We start from the raw sequence: 15,617 nt of genomic DNA, 5'->3' as shown, positions 1-15,617 counted from the left end.
GTGTCTTAGACGTTTCAATTCGTGATACACAGTGATGGAATCTATTTAAGATGTTTTGAGCTGAAGATGTTCAAATCACTTGGTGGAGAGACTGTGTTGAAGTTTTCAGAAAAACAGAGCTGATAGGAGCTCTGGTTTCCGAGATACCGGACTCTGAGCGGGCAGCTTTCTTGGCGTAGTAATAGGCGGGAGGGGGCGGTCCCAGGAAGGAGGAAAGGGGGACAAAGGGTCAGGAAAGAAGGTTAGTGGGAGAGCCAGGCAGTTCAGAATGAGCTCTGTACCCAAGAGGTAGAGGCCAGAATGAGGGAGGGAAAGAGGGAGAGAGAGATTAAGATTAGATCAGGAAGAAGCTGCCAAAGAAAGAACTAGAGCTTGAAGAACAAGGCTTATCTACCTTTTGGGGGAGTGTGGGCTGGGTTTCCCGGGAAGGAGGCTGCCTGGACCACACGTGGGGAAGTGAGGCCTTTAAAGTCTCAATTATGGCATGTTGTGAGGGAGGGAGGGAGGGACGATGGGAGGACAGGGTTATGCCATTGTAGAGAAAGTGAGATTTATTAAACAGTTAATGAGTCTGAGAAGACTCAGGATGTACCTGGACTGTGAACTAAGGAACTGGGAAGTTGGTGGTGAAAGTTAGCCTTAGGATGAAGGCCTGAGTGCAGGGAGGGGGTTGAAGGCAGGTTTGGAGAAACAGGTTGTTCTGATAATTGAAGGCAGGAGAACATGGATGACCCAGCTCAAAAAAGACAGGAATTTTGCTTTGCCCCTACCTTTTTTCTAGTTTGGCTGAAGCCCATCTACATTGGTGTGAACTGATCTTAATTCAGTCTACTGATTCAAATGCTAATGTCTACCGGATATACTCTCATAGATACACCTACAAATAATGACTTACCAGTTGTTATCTGAGCATCTCTTAGCCTGGCCAGATTGGCACATGGGGGTCAGTTGGAACCTGCTAATTGGCTTTGTTCATTTCTGGGAGCAGGGTCTGCCCTCTTATCTCACTAGCTTTTTAATCTCATACCTAGCCATAAAACCTTTTCTTCTTGCCCAGTGTTCCTGATTTTCCTGTTTTAACCAACACATTCACTTTAACTGTTACACTCACAAGGCAAGAACAAAAGGCAAAGCTGATTCTCAATTTCCCTAACTACCTAGCAGGTTTCTTCCTTTTAGTCCCCATCAGTGGGAACAGCCTAACTATAGCCTCAAGGATGTTTAACCACAAAGGTACATTCTGATCCATCCAGAGAGATTACCATTGAGATATGCTGCAGTTTTTCTTGGTTACCTCTTATCCAGCTCCTTATCTTAGCTCCTGGTCTCCTTCCTGAGTAAGTGGAGGCTTTCTTAGAAGCTGATCTTACAATTTAGTCTGTTGCAGTTTAGATGCAAGAATATGAGAAAAGGCAACAGCGCTTTGCATGTGTTTTCTGGTACGTGTTTGTGGAGAGGGGAGAGGGGCTTCTTAGGCTTGCTGAGAGCAGCTTTGTTGTTTTTCCCAGAGCTGCGTTCTTCTGGTCTGCTTGGCTATCTCTTATCTATATTTTTCAGTCTTCCTGACCTCTCTGGTTTAACTCTAACATTTGTCTTCACCTTAACAATGGTAGGTGACTGAGCCTAGCTTAGGTGGACTACCAGTGATCCAACTTTTACCCTAAAAACTGCAATATCAGGTGCAACTCTGAATATATCATGGGCAAGTGGGAATTTGTACCTAAGAAGTAGTATAGGGAAACTGCTAAGAGGAAACAGCAGGGGACTGAGGGTTCTGGCTAAGCCAATCTATTAGGTTTCTTGGTAAGGAAAGACCAGGGTAACAAGATATCATGTGGACAATGACAAAGGGCGAAAAAGCTCGTTAGATTTTGAGGATGACCAGACATCATTGAGGATGGGAAACTAGGCAAAACTGACAGCAGGGTTGAAATGAAGGAGACAGGAGAAAGCTGGCTTCTTTCAGGCAGTTGGCGGAAAGGAGGCCAGGGAGACAGAAGCCCAGAGAAAGAACCAGAAGATGTCAGTCACCTTGCTAGCTTTGGCAGAGCTGGGATTCAGCTTCTCGTTCACAATGGCTGCCGTGGCCCAGCTGCTTCCTCAGTCTAGCACACTACCTAGGTGTGCTAGCCTTTGAGTCAAGCTCCCTGAATCCACTCACCAGCCAGGTCTCTCCCCTGCATACCTACTCTGATGACAGAAATCCATCCTAATTAACCATAAAGGGTTGTCCTTGCTAGCCTCTTTCTCCCTTCCCCATGATCTCACCTCCTTGAACACACGTGTCAGTCCGTCTCTTCTTCTCAGCCAGAGTGCTGGCAAGGGGAGAGCACTTCTCTTGGCCTGGGTATTTCCCTGTTTGCCTTCCATTTGTGTCTTGCTTTGGGGTAATTTCTCATTTTGACTAAATATATGATTTTTCTTTGATCTGAGTCCTTCACTATTTCTTAATCCTCTCTGGTCTTTTATTTAAAAGGGAAATGGTTGATTATGGTCCTCTTCCTTCTCTTCCACCTGGAAAACCTGATTTATCTTTTTTATTAAATCTAAATATTGTTTTCAGATACCTTTTCACGTTGAGTTTTCTTCTAAAGTCTGGGTCTACCGCCTGTATAATTCCTCTAAACTCTGGATTTACTGTAAGGGGAGTCTTGGGGTTCCTTGCCAATACACTAGTATACACCAACACACTGATAAATTTAGGGTATTCCCAGATCCGTGCCTCATGCATTTAAAACATTAAAGTCCACAGACCAGAGGGTAAGGTTTAGAGAGACTTTATTCAATTAAGAGAACAAAAAAGAAGAACATGCACAAAATTCTTGCCATGTGGAACGTAAGAGGAGCTAGAGAACCCATGTGGGAGTGGCAGTATGGTTCCCCCACCCCCATGGTCCCAGCCTGGTTGGAGCTTACCAGAGCAGGGAACTGGAGGTTTAGGTTTCAGGGGAGATGAAAAGTCAAAAAGGGCTGCACTACCCTACTCCCTAAACATCTATTTATAATCTTATTGTGGTAGGCTCTACCCTCAGGCTCAGGTAAATTCTAAGAGAGGGCTAATTGGTCTGGGTGAAGGGGGTTGGCACAGGAAGAGTTCAGCACACCTAAGTAGGGGGCAAGAGAGAGCTGACTGGATGAGACTGGATCTGATGTTGAACTTCGGTTCTGCTGAAGCAGATAGTGTGACATCTCTTTTGTTTACCTCTTTGGGCCCTCTCCTGGCTGACTACCTGAAAATAAAGCTACCTAACTACTTCCCCCTCACTAGCATGTGTATAAGTCATCTAAACTAGGGCTCTACCTCACGTGTAATAACTCTCTTGACTTTCTTCACTACTCATTTTTCCAGTGTCTCAATTTCCCTCTCCCTGCTTTGGTGCTTTCCCTCTGTTATCCTTCCTTAAACTCCGAGTCCAACTTCACATAATCTATTAGCGTTCTATGTGGAGATTCAAGACTGACACTTTTTGCTTCCACCCAAGTGTGTCTATTTCCTCTAAAGTCTTGAGTATGGGCTTCTCACTCCTGTCTTCCACGTGTGGTGTAACTGCTCTAGCCTCTTCCTAGACAATAATTTCCTGAAATACATCTCACAATTCATAAACTCTCCATAAATCAACTCAAATTCATAATTTATCCTTCTCAATTCTTTTTTATCAATTATTTGTTAATAGGATAAGGACCCAAAAATTTGGGTTCACAAGTCTTGAAGACCCTTACAAACCCCCAAATCTTGCATCAGAAACACTACAAACATGGGACTAGGGCTGTTGGTAGGTAACCCAAGATGGTGAAGGGGGTGACCCCCTTTTTCCTTCTTCCTGGCCTCCCTGAGTTTTCCTGATGGCAGTCTGGCTCGGTGGGCTGGCTCGGTGGGCTTTCTGGGACCCGGATAGTACTGGATGCACCATGGACTAGCCAGCACCATTACCTTCATTTAAGTGGACCAATCATGGACTCTGGACAGGTAGACTTTCCATTCAAACGTTCAGTTCCCACAGAAACTGTTGGTTCTCCAGCTCTGGAAACCCCATCCTTACGGAAGAGCCTGCTTTCCTTTCCTCTTACTCTGAAATAAACTTTTTTCCCCCCTTTAAACACTTTTCTACCTTTTAATTCTTTAGTCAGCAGTGGAGCCCAACAACCCTAGACTGTATCAGAGGGTTTTGTTTTTGTTTTTACTAAAACTGGACTTAAAGACAGTGGCACATGGGATGCTGGCTGCACAGACATAGAGGGGGAGAAAAAAAAGAAGCAAAATGCACAATGCAACCATAGCTATTTTACAGCTGGACGTAACATAATTACTCAACAGTAAAGACAGAAGACCACCCAAAACTGTCTTGGACTAACAGAGATTTGCTTCATTATAATGGAATCTACATATCATTAGCCTCGCAAATTTTTATGGATTTCACACCATTCTACATCAACAAAACCTTATACAATATATAGTCAGAAAAGAGTAAACCCTATTATGGCACATTTCCATGCCTGAAAGGTTTCCCTCTATCTTAAGCCAGAAATAATCTACTAGTTTGTCCACACAATGAGGTTTCTATGACCTCAACAATCGGACTCTTGCTTGAGCAATGCTTACTTCCTTTTGAGTGTATTTAAATTTATCTCTCTGTAGAAGTTAGCTGGTCTTACAAGTCAGAAATGATTTTTTTCAAGACTTTTTTTTTGTAAATTTACATCCAGCATATGTATTTGTCCATAGAAGGCAAGAAGTGTGAAGGTTTCAGAATCCTCTTGTTTCACTGGCACTTTCCCCTCCTTCCCTGGCCCCACTGTAAACTTCAGAGGAAGCTATCTTCTATTATGGAAACTGAGGTTTCAAAGAGTTGTTTTTTTTACCCTTTCCTCTAAGCTCAGGCTAGGTCTGGGATCTTAGAATCAACACCCGCTATTATGGTAATTCCTAGGCCCATCCATACTGGAGCTGGAAAAAAATAGCTCTTTCCTAGGAACTAGCAACATAAGACCCAAAAGAAGAGGTCAAAACCCACTTTCCAGAGATTTGGGGTGCTACAGCTCCAGGCAGTGTCCCTTCCCATGAAGAAGACATCCCCTACAGTGTGTTTTCTTCCTTTCATTAGGCAGTTCAGAGCTCTCTCCCCATTTTCTTTGCTCTGAATCTCACCTCTCCCTTATTGGCATGAATAAAACTTTGGGTCCAAAAAGTGATTTTCTAAATTCTGAAGTGTGCTAGAATATGGAAGCAGCAGGGGGTGCTGTAGCTGTGTGGGTGAAACTAAATCAGACAGGAGTTCCATTCCTGGAAAGGTGGGTGGTATCTGGTTCTCTCTGGTCTCCTGTCCCTAAGTGAAACTGCCTAAAAGAGTCTAGCTTTCTCCTGTCTCTTTCAAAAGACCTACGGAAAATATAATCCATAGGTGATATGCCTTGCATTCTGTCAGTCTAGTAATCTGCTTATTCAGTCTTCAAAGATTTGTTGAGCAATTAACTACTAGTAGAAGATATAAAAACATGGTGGGGGGGGGGGTACAGTTAGGGTGACTGGACCCCTGAAAGGGCAGAAAAGTTTGCATTTACCAGAAATCTAAGATCACCTGACTTCTTATCTTTAGCCTAGCTCCTATAGAACTGTTTTTCCACAGTCAGGACCCCTCCTAGGAGGGAGCTCTTTCATAGGATTTAAACATTGTAGTTGGTCAAGCTCCCACAACTCGGTGCCAGAGGTAACCTCTTCCTGAGATAGCCCCTAGTCCTAACTAACCAGCTGACCCTATGGTTCACCTGGGCCAAAAAACTGCTCACCACTCTAAGGTTATAAATACCTTTGAAAGGAGGGCAGTCTCTGGCTCTCTCTTATCACTTGGGAACTTCTAGCTGTGGGTGAGTTTTTTTCCTCTGCTGGGCCTGGGCTGGCTCAATGCAGGCTCAGGCCCACCTGGGAGGCCCTAGCCCTTATTCTTCACATGGGTTCTTTATCCTCTCCAGCTCCCCACATGGCAGATTATCCCTGAACTTTCTTTTCTCTTTTCTTTCTATGTCTTGCCCCCCTCCAGATCCATATCTGGTCACATGGGCTTCTGAGCTACATGTGGCCCACATGGGCTTTTGGACTCCAGGTGGTGTACTTCTCTTCTCCCCACTTTGTTTCCCCTCACCTCCCAGCCTTCCCCTTTCTGTACTCCTTTGTAAAATCTGAGTAAGATGTGGCATTTAAAATATCACTCTTGCCGGTCGTGGTGGCGCACACCTTTAATCCCAGCACTCGGGAGGCAGAGGTAGGAGGATTGCCATTGAGTTCAAGGCCACCCTGAGACTACAGAGTTAATTCCAGGTCAGCCTGGACCAGAGTGAGACCCTACCTCGAAAAAATAAATAAATAAAAATAAAATAAAATATTACTCTCTTGAATCTGGAATTGCCAATTCTTTGGTTGGTTTCCAGATGTGAACTCAGGACTTGGGGTTCCAGGAAGCACACCAGAACCCAAGTTTCCCCCTTATAAACAGAGGAAAGAAGACAAATGTCACATATATATACACATATACATATACATATACATATACATATACATATACATATATATATGAAACAATTTTTTGATGGCTAAGGAGAGGATTGTAAAGACTTCTTTTGAATGTATCCTGTTCTTGTTCATGTCAATAACTATGCTCATAGTTCTTGATGATGTCCAAGATGGGTTGAATACATAATAGGCAAGACCCTAGGAAGCTAATGTTTATGAAACTCAAAAGTAGGTTTTGTTTGGTTTTTCTAATTTGAGAGAAAGAGAAAGAGTTCGTGCACCAGGGCCTCTGCCACTGAAATTGAACATCAGATGCTTGCACCACCTAGTGGGCATCTGTGACCTTATACTTGCCTCACCTTTGTGCATCTGGCTTATGTGGGATCTGGAGAGTGGAACATGGGTCCTTAGGCTTTGCAGGTAAGCATCTTAATCACTAAGCCAGCTCAGTAGTTTTATGTTTAACATTTTACTTTTATTTATTAGTGAGAAGGAGAGAGAGAGAGAGAGAGAGAGAGAGAGAGAGAGAGAATGGGCATGCCGTGGTCTCCAGTCAGTGTAAATGAACTGGATACATGCACCATCTTGAGTATCTGGCTTACATGGGTCCTGAGAAATTGCACTTGGGTACTTTGGCTTTTCAGTCAAGTGCCTTAACTGTTGAGCCTTCTCTCTGGCCCATTGAAAGTTTTTTTTTTTTAATAAATCTATTCAAGAATGAGTATAACACAGGTGTCCCTCCCTGTTCCTGTACATTTAGGTTACTTTCAGCAGTTGTCTTAGTCCATGCAAATCTGAAATTCTTCTGATAATTTTTCACATATTCTATGGCTTTCTTTGTGAGCTTCTGAAAGGGCTGGCTCTAATCCAAACATGAAACTTAACTCCTTCTTGACTTATACATACATATACTCCTACAGGTACACAGACATACACACATGCACACCTGCACCAATGGTGCACATGCATTTAGTAATATGAAAAACTTTACTGATGGTTTAGTGGAGAGACAGAGTAACATTATCGAGATTCCTGTAAATTGAGCCTTAGGCATCCCCACCCCTGAGATGTTTCTTAGGAACCCTGACTCAAGGGATCTTCCACTGACTTCTCCCCATAAAACTTCTCTTCTACCCCCATAAATTTCCTCTTCTTTTCAATGTTGCATTCATAGTTTTATTGGCTCTGGGATATCTATTGGTCTACATAGATTGAATCCTAGAAACATGAAGTATAAATTGGAACTTTTTATAACATGGTCTCAAGTGTTTGTACTATCTTAGAATGAATACATTTAGGCTTACCTAAAATTGTGTTTTACATCAAAATGTAGTGTCCTTATTGACATATTATCAAACAGAAACCTGGCTCATTTTAGACAGTTCTGAAAAATCAATTATAATGATAAGGATACTCTAGCATTCTTCTCTTATGGTAAAGAAGAAGTTCTTATAAAATGAGGCGTGGGCTGCTTTACATTTTTGATGAGATGAGTTTTTCATGAAAAAAGAGGAGAAACGAAATCTCTCACATGATTTTAAAGTTGCTGACACTGTCTCTGACTTTAGGGATCTCCACTTATAATTGAGAAAGATCTACTTCAGGCATCTGAGACTTTCTGGATAGACAATTTGATCATATTTCCTCTTTCAGAACAACTTCTAGTTCAGTTATGTGCAACAAAAAAAAAATTTTGTTGTTTTGTTTTTTTGAGGCAGGGTTTCACTCTAGTCCAGGCTGACCTGTAATTCACCAGGTAGCTTTAGGATAACTCACAGTAACCCTCTAACCTCTGCCTCCCAAGTGGTGGGATTAAGGGTGTGTACCCACCATGCCCAGTTTATGTGTAACAAATTCTTTTTTTTTTTTAAATTTTTATTTATTTATTTGAGAGCGACAGACAGAGAGAGAAAGAAGCAGATAGAGAGAGAGAGAATGGGCGCGCCAGGGCTTCCAGCCACTGCAAACGAACTCCAGACGCGTGCGCCCCCTTGTGCATCTGGCTAACGTGGGACCCGGGGAACCGAGCCTCGAACCGGGGTCCTTAGGCTTCACAGGCAAGCGCTTAACCGCTAAGCCATCTCTCCAGCCCCGTGTAACAAATTCTTATAGGGACCTACCATCATTGTTGCCTTCATATCTTTACCTTGTTATAACCGAACTGAACCAGAACTTCTGGTATTTAGGAGGTGACTGTTTTGTCAAACTTTTCTACAGTTTTATCTCACTATAATCTTTGTATCTGCACTAACCTCATTTTGATGTGTTGCTTGCTGCTTGTCTTACCATGTGTGAAAAGTCTTTGGACAAGTCATTGCCTTTCTTAGGGCTCCTTTTACCTCCTTGTTTCTAATGGTATAAATAAAAGGATTGAGAAGGGGTGTGAGGATAGTATTTAGCACAGACACCACCTTGTTAATCTTAAAGGAGGAGTGTGCTGTGGGTCTCGGGTACATGAACAAAACAGCTCCATAAAGCAGGGAGACCACTGTCAGATGCGAAGTACTGGTAGAGAAAGCCTTTTGACAGCCAGTGGCTGAAGGAATTTGTAGGATGGTGGACAGGATATAGATATAAGAAATGATGACACATTGGAATTTGAAGTATGGGCTCAACCCAGACAGTGACAAGAGTGAGCCCATTGCCTGCAAGGGTCAATATATAGATGAGCAAGATAGCTATAAAGAGAGGGCCTTGTAACCCTTGCATACCAAGAAAGCCTCAGGTAATGAATTCTGTGATTGCAGTGCCATTTTTTCATGTCCCCTGATATCCTAGAAAGACATCAACGAATCTTATTATAATTATTTTTTATAGTAAAGAGATTTTAGCTCTATACTTCCCGCCTTCCTAGTTATTTTATAATTACCTTTCTAGCTTACTGGATTACATTTTAGATGGGTCTCTCATGAATAGCATGTAGTTAAGATTTAAAAATATTTATTTATTTTACATAGGCTGGGAATCAAACCCAGTACTTTGTGTACGCTAGACAAACTACCACTGAGCTACAGCCCCTACTAACTCCCTGAAATTTTCAAGTACATTTGAGTATAGTTGGAATAAATAAATAAGAAAAAAATGTTATACTTAGGGTTCTAACTGTATTTCAGATGTATAACAGCAGAACAACTTATATTTAGATCCCTCTTCTTCCAGATACATATGCGCGCGCACACACACACACACACACACACACACACATATATATATAATACATGACAGGTTTGCCCTGCTTTCTGATGATTTGGCTTGTTCCTTAAAAGTTAAATGGTATTCAAAAGTATTAAGTATACTTGCCAAATAAAAGTATATTTTTCACTTATACTGTTGTGAGAAGAATAATTTTAAATTAACAACTTATCTGTCAATAATCAATATAGTTAAAATGAAGAGTGGATGGTATGTATGGCAAATGTGCATAAACATAGCTGAATTCATAAAAACTTAATACTCCTGTGTTATATTTTAGAAGAGAATTATTACTATATTTTTCCTATTTTATCTGTAAGAGAATTATTTTTGGTGTTGAGAATTTAACCCAGGGTTTGTGTTTACTTGACAAGTGATCTGCCACTGAACTATATCCCCAGCATAGACACCAGAATATATTACAGACATGCTTAAATTAGCCTGTGTTGTATGTATCTAAAAACTAGCTGAAAATCATTGCTATTATGTTAGTGATAGGATACAATTTAGAACAAATTTACAAATTTCTTCCTTTCCCTTTCTCTTCCCTCCCTCCCTCCCTCCCTTTCTCCTTCTCTCCCTTCCTTCTTTCCTTTGTTCTTTCATTTTATTTCTTTTCCCAGGGAGAGGAGAAGGGGACTAAGATAGGCTCTCACAGTCTAGGCTGTTGTGAACCTTACCATGTTGTCTGGGCTGGCCTTGGGGACCCTCTTGCCTTTGCCTTCTGAGTGTTATGATTATAGACATTTATCACAATGCCAAGTTCTGGAATTGATGCATGCTAAGGAATCCCCATTTTAACCCAAACTCTTTTTCTTTTAAAGAAGAGCAAATAAAACTTTACAAACTGAATGAACAAAACTGTTTAGAAAGTAGAAAATTGTACTTAACTTAAAAATTCTAGAACCTATTACTTGGTATGTAGAAATACCTAATAAGTGTTTATTGGATAGAGATCTGTAGATATTAGGTTAGAAATATAAAATGTAAACAAGTGCTGGAAACACCAAACTGGAAATCCTGGAAAAATACATACCTATCAAAACTTTACTTTTTGACTAAGTATCTTTTTGCACCAATAAAGCAGTCCTACCTTTATATGCCAATTCATAGGCTCAGAGTTTTTTGTTTTTTTTTTCCTTTTGGTTCTATTAAAATTCACTAGAAATAAAACAACATCCTTTGTTAATGAGCCTATTCTTTATCATTTTCCTTTGATGTGGGTTAGATAAATTATTGAAATGAATCAAACAATCTTCCAGTGGCTCAGAATGCTTACTAGGTTCATGGCTCATTGGTAGGCTGATAAATATTTTTTCCTATGTAATAGGGAATCCTCTGAGGGCTTAGGGAAGAAAGATACTTCCACTTACTCCCACCTTCTTTCTAGACCAAGAAAACATTATTTTCTAAATCACACTTTCCCTGAAATAGTGATGAGACAGAAGATTTTTGCTTTGCACTAATGGCTAACATAACTGGCCCTCAGCCTGGTCTCTTTATATCGGGTAGACATGGACTATCATTTATCTCCAGTGCAGAGAAGACTGGAAGTCTCTGCAGCATAAGAGAAAATTTCCAGGTGCTAAACATTCCCAAATTTGGATAATTAGGTCCATGAGCTCCGTAAGTGTGTGTTGAAAACTCATTATGTTCCAAGTCCTGAAGGCTACTAAGGAAGTTGTCATATAATAGGGAGGGAGGCCCTGTTTACCACTTGCAGCAAGACTAGTGAATGAAACTGCAGAGTTGAACACAAACTGTCTTGAGAGCACTCAGAAGAGACCCTTTGCTTGGACATACCCAAGAAAAGATTACAGGTTTTCCAGAGAAAAAGATGCCAAATCAGAACCCTAGAGTTGATTAGGAAGAGAGTAGCATAGGGAGAGAACATGGACCAGATGCATGTGGGCTAGAACAAGACCAAGGAATCCGCTTGACACTTGTTCTGATAGAGTTCACCAGGTATTTAGAGGGAGGGCAAACATGTGTATGTATACAGGAGACACGGTCTTAGCATTCATCCTGAACATCCATGTATGTGGATCTAAGCTTTACATAGGAAGAAACAGTAGGTTCTCAATGTCTTTTGAGACCTTGGTCACAGTATTACTGGGCACCACCAGGGAAGAGACACAATATCTCTACTTTTGTAAGGAATACAGCTTCCAAGGATCCAGGGGTAGCAGTAGCGGTGACAGCAGAAGAGGATGCTTGTGGGAGTGACAGTGCATGCCAAGAGGAGGGGTCCTTGGCAGACTTGGCAGTAGCAGCAGTGCCCAACAGAAGGGGTGCAGAACCACTAGAAGTACTAAGATGCAGGTAGAAGTTGCCCAGACCATGCACTTAGAGCACATGCAGTGTTCTGAGGTTTTGAGGGAAGGTAGATACTGAGGCATGCTTGTTAAAACAATACTCAGGAAAATACAGAAAAGCAGACTTAGGAAGTAAGGCTATGGAGTTAAACTATTGGATTAAACACTGGCTCATATGCTTATCAAAATTCAGCCCTGTTCTCTAGACATTTTTACTTTTCTTTGGAAATATCATAATGTATAGAATCAAATGATATTCTCTCTCCTTTCCTTATATCAATGCTACCTCTTTTCATCCTCCTCTTCTCTCTATATATCAATTTTTTTTTAAACTCTCATTTCCCCTTCTTTGCATATTGGGTAGGCTACTTGAGTACATGCCTTCACATTTTACCAGTACTCCAGTATAGCCCGTTAGCTGCACTCCCTTCTCTTGACATGTTGCACTCTTTCCTATCAACAATTCAAGCTGTAGCAAGGCTGATTATTATCAAATGCAATTCTTATAACCTTGAAGGTAATGTCCCAAACTCCCTAGCATGACATTTTTCCTTCTTTCCCCATTCTGTGTTTCTTATTGGGTCATTCAGGCTCAAAGAGTACCAATCACTTCTTTTCTTTGGTAAATAAAGTTTTATTGGCACACAGCCACATTCTGTTCACATATTGTCTGTGGTTTCCGCAATGGGAGAATTGAGTAGTTCTAACAGAGACAATATAAGCCTCTAAAACCTAAACTACTTACTCCCTGTCCTTTGCAAAAACAGTTTGCTGATCCCACTCTAATTTGCCAAGCGTCCATCCGCCTGGCCTCCCAGTTATAGCACATGTGCTTTTGTGGCAGACAGCTTCAGGTTCACTGAGATGAACTTCCAGACCAGGCACAATTATGCAGGAAGAAATATTTATTGACGCTTATAGATCCAGGGGAAGCTCCATAATAACAGAAGAAGCTGGCCTGCTTTCACAGGTCCAAGCACACAGAGAGAGAAGGCCCAAGCCAAGCCAAAAGCCACACAGCACACTTCAGGAACTCTAGGTAGAATTAGGCACTTTGCATATTTTTAAATTGGAATTTCAAGCCCACCATCACACCTTGGGGCCGGATCCTAAAACCCACGCCGTGACACTGCCTCCAACTAGGTGGCTACAGATGCAAACCACAAACTAATAAAACACTGAATATATTGGGGGCCATCTATTCATACTACCACAGCCTCCCCCTGCTTGAATGCCCTTCCCCACTATTTCCAGTCTTTGGCTGGCCCATCTGACTCCATCTCTGTGTAGGAGCCCTCTCCACAGAAAGTCTTCTTTACATCTTCATCTCTAGGCAGGTTACTCCTGCATCTTCCACCCTGCCCTGTGCTTGTCTACATCTGAGCACTTACAGAGTTGTATTGCCTATTTGTCTTTCCCCATGGATGCTAGGCCTTTGAAGGCAGCAGTGGTATGTATAGGATCTAAGAATAGACCTGAGCATGAAAGAAATACTTGAAGTATAATTCCTGAATGATTATCAACATACATAGCTTGTTGGCAATCTGTGCTCAGTTACCTATAAATTTGTGTTGACTGATACATACATGTTTCTATATGTGCCATGGGGTCATGTCATAGGAAGATCGATATGCTACATAACCTGTCTCCAAGTCTGCTGTTGTTTCTAGCTTCTCCTTCTGCAAGTCTTGCCACATGCAAATCCTTTTGCTAAATCTTTCCCTAAACAGGAAATGCAGTTTCTAACAGTTATGCTCTGGTTCTGCTTCTTGCCTGTCTACGTTGCCTGACTTGTTGCTCAGTGTCTTGGCATTGTCCTTCAACCCCAAGCCAGGCTCCGTTGTTGCAATAATGGGACTTTCCTTTGCTTTAAACTTTTCATAGTCTTAGAAGAAGAAAAAGTGCAGGCTGGGGAGTTGGGTAAAGTCGCTTGCTTGCAAAGCCTTCATGCTTGGCTTAATTCTCCAGTACCTGTATAAAACCAGACATGAAAAAAAAGTGGTCCATGTGCCTAGCATTGGCTGCAGTGGCAAGAGAACATACTCACACATGTGCAAATAAATAAGCAAATAAAGTAGAAAAAAAGGTAAGACAAATGGTGATATATTTATTTATTTTCTTTCCTGGATTTGAGCTAATAGCAAAACATCTCAATCCTTGTGCTGTGTGCTTTGTTTTGATTTTTTGTTTTTGTTTTTCAAGGTAGGGTCTCACTTTAGCTCAGGCTGGCCTGAAAGGTGGCCTCAAACTCATGGCAATCCTCCTACCCTCCTAAATTGGCCTTCCAAGTGCTGGAATTAAAGGTGTGCGCCACCATACCCAGGTTATTTTGCTTTCTAAATTACTGACAGGGACAAATTTTTAATTTTAAAGACTTTGGTAATAAAATAAATTTAATGATTCCTGGGCTGGGGAGATGGCTTAGTGATTAAGGAGCTTGCCTATGAAGCCTAAGGACCCAGGTTCAGCTCCCTGGAACCTATGTACAGCACATGCCTTTGGAGTTCATTTGCAATGTCTACAGGTCCTGGTGTGCCCATTGTCTCTTTCTCACTCTCTCTAGTAAGTAAAAATAGAAAATACAGAAAAAAAATAAGGATTCCCAATATGGCATAACCTTAAAGCAGGCCATGTGGTACATAAGTCCACAAAGGGAAACAAATGGATTTTGTTAAAGGGGGACAATGCTAAAGTGGAAGTGAGATTTGACAGCCAGTTTAAAATCCCCAGGGATTGAAAGTTCTGATAAGGTGTATGGGACAAAGACAATTTGTATTGAGAACTCAAGGGCATTGATGTGACTTCAACATGAGACTAAGATTGAAATTCACTTGTTCAAATCTATCTAAATATATACAGGCAGCAAAGCTAATTATGCTCACTCATTCTAGAGAAATATAAACCTCAGACAAAGTAGCTCCCTTTCCCTCTCATGACCACTGGATACTCACAGCAGTGAGCAGTCCCAGGAAGAAAACTTCGGGTTCAGCGGGGTGGCCTTACCCACAGGTGAACTGAAAGACAAAGAATCTCCTTATAAAGACAATCAACAGAAACTGTTCCTTTTACTTTCTGTACAGGAAAACAATCTCTTTCTAGAATTTAAAGCAAGAGGCTTTTTGCATCATTGAATTTTGTTCCTAAATCCTTTAAGAAATAGAAAAGTTTCTTCTTTGTTTAGCAGAAATATATTGAGAGTGAGTAATGGATCAATTCATGGTAGGTCAAGATTTTCCCTCTGAAGATAATGAATTGTTAGTAAGGCACTTTCTTCAATTCCTCTGGGACATCAGCCTCTCTGGATGTGCTCAGGAGACAAGGAAATTCTCACTTAAAGTTTTCGTAAAAACAATTTGAGGAATTTGAAGGTTTTGAAATTCTAATTGGTACCTAGCACCCCTGCATTAGCATGGTAATTCAATCATACCTAAGAATGTGCATTTTTTTGTTGTTGTTGTTTTTTTGAGGTAGGGTCTCACTCTAGCCCAGGCTGACCTGGAATTGACTATGGAGTCTCAGTGTGGCCTTGAACTCTTGGTAATTCTCCTACCTTTGCCTTCCGAGTGCTGGGATTAAAGGCATACACCACCATTCTCGGCAGAATC

The 15,617-nt window shown here is 41.4% G+C and overlaps 1 long non-coding RNA gene across 1 annotated transcript in view; it reads left to right on the top strand.

Moving 5' to 3' along the window:
* LOC123459535 overlaps window positions 1–15,617 on the top strand; it is a 46,718-nt gene that overhangs the window by 1,237 nt on the left and 29,864 nt on the right. The gene's annotated exons all lie outside the window — the stretch shown is intronic.

This window comes from Jaculus jaculus, chromosome 3 (genome assembly GCF_020740685.1).
Source record: "Jaculus jaculus isolate mJacJac1 chromosome 3, mJacJac1.mat.Y.cur, whole genome shotgun sequence".
NCBI classification, from domain to species: Eukaryota; Metazoa; Chordata; class Mammalia; order Rodentia; family Dipodidae; genus Jaculus; species Jaculus jaculus.
The sequence above is the reverse complement of the archived record's forward strand: the minus strand, read 5'-3'. Positions and strand labels throughout refer to the sequence as shown.